This window comes from Nipponia nippon, unplaced genomic scaffold (genome assembly GCF_047370975.1).
Source record: "Nipponia nippon isolate SJK-2023a ecotype South Korea unplaced genomic scaffold, ASM4737097v1 scaffold_15, whole genome shotgun sequence".
NCBI classification, from domain to species: domain Eukaryota; kingdom Metazoa; phylum Chordata; class Aves; order Pelecaniformes; family Threskiornithidae; genus Nipponia; species Nipponia nippon.
The window spans coordinates 5,698,809-5,704,808 of record NW_028262331.1 but is presented as its reverse complement, the minus strand read 5'-3'; positions in this window follow the sequence as shown (position 1 = coordinate 5,704,808).

The following is a 6,000-nucleotide window of genomic DNA, read 5'->3' as shown; positions in this document are numbered from 1 at the left end:
CCAGGAGGTGCCAGTGCTGAGCCTGATGTTCATGTTGCTTCTCTCCATTGTCCAGCTCTGAAAGTCACGATGGCCCCACGGCTGCTCGGTGACCGGAGGCGATGCACGTGCTTATGTGTGTTACTGTATCTGTCGTGATACATACTGGTTTAGAAGGAGCAGGACTCCTGCTTCCAGGTTTGGGGTCAGCCCGAGCTGGCAAGCTCAGTGCCATGAGGCTCTTCTCCTCCGTTTTCTCCTTGTCAGCACAGTTTGGCAAATGGGTTTCTGGGGGGAGCAGGCGAAGGATGGAAATCCCCGCTCCGCCGAGAGCGCTGGGGCAGCAGGGTCTCACCCTCTCCAAAGCCTCCTGCACCCAGTGCACTGAGTCAGCCGGCCGAGAGCTGAATTGTTTACACATAAATATCCTGGCATGAAGCCACCTCCGCAAGGGAAAGGGGAAAAAAAAAATCAAAACAGAAAGAACATGAAAAATTAATAGGGTTTTAGACTATTACATTTTCTGGGACTTGCTGGATTGTGGCTTTCAATCCTCAATCAATCACGTTTCAATTGGACTGATTAATTTTCCAAAATACTTCTTTGGCTGGCTTGGCCATGCGCTCCACTCCTGTCCCCGCAGAGCACAGCCAAGCCCGGGACTGGCGGTGGGGTGCTTGTGCGGGGGGCCAGGCTGCCTGCCTGCGCTGACTCCCACGCCTTTGCTTCCCCCATTGCAACCCCCAGTTTCTGCATCGTGCTCCAGCTCGGGGATGCATCCCGAGATGCATTAACACTGCTGTGGCCGGCTCTGCCCCGTGCGTGCTCAGCTCCCGCTTGCTCCGCTCGTGCGTGCCAGTGGCCGCTGCTCCGAGTGCTTCCCTGCAGCCTCCTCCTTTCGCCTTGGCCTGATTGCCCCGGCCTCCGCGGATGGCCCGGGGTTGAGGAGAGCACTTTATTGTGCCTAACGAGGCGCTTTGCCCATCCAGCTAGAGAGCAGCCAGCTCAGCCGTGGATTGTCTTTCGCTTTTTATTGCCCAGCGGGAGGAGCACAGGGAAGGTCTTTATGTGATTGTAGAGAAAGACAAAATGCCTTAATAGCAGCCGGCGCTGCCTCTCTGGGACCCAGGGGACCCTGCAGCAGCCCGTAATAATCATCGTAAATAAAAGGGGACGTATCTAGTGTGCAGCATGGGCCGTTAAAACAAGCCCTAGGGTGGAAGGGATGTCTTAAAAACAAGCTTTAGAGGATGTTTCTCTCTGTTTCTCTCCTCATTGCCCCTCTAATTCTCCTTCCCTGCATGGCAGAGCAGTGGAAGGCTGGCACAGTGCTCCTTTCTCCCAGCCTCGATTACCTTGACAAGCGCATATATATAGCTTTATCTTTATTTTCTGCTCATGTGGCCTTAGGGAGGGGACTCCCACATATTTAGGCTCATGCCTGGCTTTCTGGCTTAGTGAAACTGGGTAAAGCGTGTGTTTAGCTTCTCAGTCCTCCTCCACTGAAGACAACCCAACGTTGTCTCCTCTGGAGCTTTACCACAAGCCTTTTTGTAGCTTGGTTGTCCCAAGTGCACTTCTCCAGGTGTCACAGGGCTCTGTGGGCATCCCTGCTTTGGGTGGGATGAGAAAGCTGGATTTCTAGCCCTGTGGTGCAGGGCGAAAGGTAGAAATGACCAACCTTCACGAGAAAGAAAAGAAGTAAATGGGGAGGATGCAGGTGTTACTAATGGGGAGGATGTAGGTCCTTTTGCAGCGGTGATGTTCGAGGCAGCTGCATCGCTCCCAGGCTCCCAGCACCGAGCAAACAGGCAGTGTTTAAGTCAAAAACAAGTTTTTGCAAAGCAGCCCCTCTGTTTTTAGTAGCCCTGGGAGCAATGCTGGATGGGGAACGGTGTGGCATTGTAGCAGAGCTCCTTGGGAGAGCAGTCCCTACCCGAGCCCGAGGGGAGCAAGGGACTGTGGCCTCAATAAACCAGAATGAACTTCCAGGAGAGAGGAGGGCTGAGCCAGGTTTTCAGGAGCATGCAGGGAGTCTGGGATGAGTCTGGTGTGGGCTCAAACCACCTTCTTTAATGGCTCAGAGCATGTTAGGGACATGGGAGGTCTCAGGAGGGAAGGGGCCTAAAAAGACTTTTCAGCACAGAGGATGCATGAAATCCTTTTCCTTTTTTATAATACATGCTCGTCTCAGGGTGCTTTTCATGGGTTTGCAAGCAACAGATTGGCAGCTAAAACTGTTTTTCTCTCTTTTCTTTAGTTTCTTTTTCCCTCTGCAAATGTTTGGCAGAAAGGAGAACCTGCAATAAAAAAAAAAAAGTTGATTAAAAGCCCTGAGGCCTAGCTGCGAAAATGTTTTGAAGCAACTGTAGCTACCTTTATTTTCTACATAATTCTTTCGTTCTGTTGCATTCACACCCTTCACAGTTTCCGCACGCGGCTGTCTATAACTGCTGTTCAGCTATCAGTGGTCGGAGGAGTGGTTTTTTTGCACGTGCAGGGAACTGCTGCACCATGCTCTCCTTCAATCCTCCCGGCCTGTTAATGGCTGCAGGAGATCTTTGAGAAACATCTGGGAGGAGCTCTCGGGGGTTTTGCCACATGGGGAAGCGATCTGGGGCGCTCCCCATCCATCGACCTTCCAGCTGGCTGGGGTTGAGGGGTCCCTGCCTCTGTTTGCGGGGCTGAGGTGAAGCCGGTGAGGGCTGCGAAGGTGATGGCAGCTTTGGGGAGGGCTGACCACATCCCCAGTCGCCGCGGCGTTGTTCTCCATCCCGCATCCTGCTGCCTGGGCACGGCCTGCCAAATTTAGCTTTACAGGGTGTGTGCTCCATCCCAGGCTCCCCCTCCTGTTACCCTGTGTGTGTTAAGCTTCTTTTCTCCCCTGCATCCAACAGGGCGTAACCTCACCCAGAACTTAATAGAATTGCTTGTGTTATTCTAATGAGGGCTGGTTTGTGCTCCCATAGCCCCTGTGGGGCTGCGGCACAGAAAAAGGGAGCTCAGGCCTGGTTGCCACTGCTCAGCCAACACACTGTAACTCCCATCTGAGTCCTCGCAGTGTGAGGGTAAACCACGAGCAAACCTGAAGTGCTCGGCTCTTGCATGAAGGGCTGACATGGGTAACTGCAGTATTTCAGTGTGCAGGCAAGAAGCCCCCACAACGTCTCCTCCGCAACACTGACTGTGCATGGGGACAAACACATCTCCTCCAGGACGCGGCTGCTTCCCAGCCACGCTGTACGACATGAGTTCATCAAGCAATTAACATCCTTTGCAATAAAAGCACTTTACTTCCTCCTGCCGCCTCTCCTATTAAGTCCTTCCCTCCCCCTGCAAGGAACATTTTGACTTTGGAAACACGGGAGAGCTTTAATGAGAGCTGGAGGCTGCGGCTGAGCTGAGCCCTTCCTGACCGCCTGTCCAGCTAGCTGGATGCAAAGCCAGAACGTCCTGCTCTTGGGGGAGTTGTACCTTGACCATATCCAGTAAATATACCCCCAAATCACCCACCAGGAATTGCATTTAATATTTGTGCTGGTCTCTGAGCCCGTGCAGAGGGTGTGTGAGGAAAGGCAGGGCTGGGCAGGAGACGGCTGTCAGCCTTTGCAGAATAAATGAGGGACTTTTCCACTGCGCCTAAAGAGCTCCCCCCAGCCCTGGAAAGGTAAAGAGAGCAGGGACCAGGTCCCAACTCCCTCCTCAAGCAGGATGGGATGGCCCATGCTTACTTACGTCAATAAATGGAAGGACAGAAGGATGGAAAAGAAGGGAGAAGGGAAGAAAAAGGGAAGGGAGCATTTAAATGGGATGTGGATTCAGGAGGGGGTCCTGCGGGCACCTCTGGACCTGCAGGAGCTGATGGGCTGGAGCTGGCGGTGGCGATGGAGCAGGGTTTCTTCCCTGCTTGCCTTCATTACCTCCCCAGGATTTAGGGTCCCCGTGCTCCCCCCCTCCTCTTTCTCCTCCTTCACATGATTAATCTCTGCTTTGCCTCTCGCTTAGAAAGAACGTAACTATAAATGCAATCATACACTTTATGGGCTGTGTAGATCTGCTGCATCAGCTGAATCAATAAGGCACTTTTCGGGCATCAATGGCCCTTTTCCCTCTCCTGTTCCCCTTGTGTCATGCATCAGTGGAATGAGTTGCGTGTTCTCAGCTGCCATCAGCTCAGTCCTCTCTGCTACCAAATTCAGGTCCCCACACCTTGCAGGTGCCTCAGAGGAAGGTGACAGCCCAAAAACATGGGGAGCAGACTTGAGACTCCCCAGCCCTGCTGAACTCAGCCCTGGCTTAGCCTGGGGGCAACCCACATCAAAACGTCCTCCTGGGAGGCACAGTGGTCCAGACCAACCCAAGCTGAGCACCTTCCGCAGCCCCCAGGGCAGGCTTTGCACCCTCCTGCGTGTCCTCACGCCGTGCCCTGAGGCATGAAGCACATGCCTGTGCTTGATAACCCACCGTGCCCAGCTGCAGCCCAGCGCTGGCCCTGTATCAGCTACTTTCAACTGAAAACAATACCCCCAAATAGTAATTTCGTGTTTGCAGCCCAAGGCATCACGGGGCCCCAAGAGGCCTGGGGCCACATGCTGTGGATGTGCTCAGGTTCCCGCGGGTGAGCAGTGCCACGCAGAAGGAGCCGTGATTTACAAGCTGTGGCTCAGCAGGAGGAGCAGCAACTTTAAAGTTGGTGAATGTGGTATAGGTACGGCGTGGAGCGTACGGGGAGAGGCATGGAAACCACACTGTTGCCACCCTATAGCTCAGGGAAGGGCAGCCCAGAAATCCCCTGGCCACGGCCCAGGAGCCTGTAAAGCCACAGCCAAATGTGCTGTGCCTGGGCTTTGGCACTTTTTTCCTTTTGATTTTCCCTTGCTCTTGGCCAAAACCTACATCCCCAGACAAGGTACATGAATAAAACACAGCAGCAGGTGCTTCGGCTGCCATTGAACCTTAAAAGCAACACCTGTGGGGCCAGCACCAGCGACAGCATCCGCGGCAGCCTGGTTATATTGTCCCTGTCACAAATCATTGCAGTCCTACGTGCCAAGGTACTGGGGCGGTGAGTGCAAGGAAGGGGAGATGACCAGGTTGAATTCTACTTGAGTTTAGTGACACAGAGTGCACAAAAACCTTTCTGAGCCCTGGCTCAGCCTTGCAGAGCCCTGGCTGGTCCCCGTGCTCCTGCCCTTGTAATTCGGTGACACGCAACAGCCACCATCTGGGAAACAGGACAGGACTGACCCCGGGACCTCTGGCGCTGAACAGAACAAGCTGTTACCGGTGAGCCCGGAGACCCGGAGATGCCGTGGGGTGGCTGCGATGGATGTATATGGCACCGGGGCTTGCACACAAGCTGAGTTTTCCATCTTCTGCAACACCTGGTTGTTTCCAATGTTAAAATAAGCTTAACAGAAATTTCCAGTCTTGGGGCAGAACAAAAGCCTCCCCTTGCGACTGCAGACAGACCGGCTATTTGCACTGATTCTCAGAGTACGTTGCAATTATAAATGCAAACCCAGTGTTTCAGCTTTGGCTGGGGGAAGGTTTTTTTTTCTAAAGCCTGAAATTCATCCTGTGTCACTATAGCCAGCCTTTCCTTCACATCAGCACTGCCACGCTCCCCTGCCTTTGCTTCCTTTGCGGCCAAATTTCTCGGGACAGGGTGTGTCATGAGGAAGGAAGGGAAGTCCAGGACCAGTCTCCTGCTCTGCTCCACCTGATGCAAAGCGACCCAGCTGAGAGCAATCCTTTTGGGTGGATTTATGGCTATTTTGTACCATCAGAGCAGCCAGGGGCCAGTAATGAATCTGGTCCCTTAGCAATCTCATCCAGAGCTGGAGCCTCATGTCCAAGATGTGTGCTGCTTGGCACAGCTGTCGTCTGCCTGGTAATGCAGTGGCACTGGCATGGCTGAGGTGAGCTGTCCCCCAGCATGTGCCACGAGCGCTGCCCCAGCCCAGGCATCCAAACCTGGCTGGGGGGAGCGGGGCTGCCCCGTGCCCGGCTGCCTCCGGC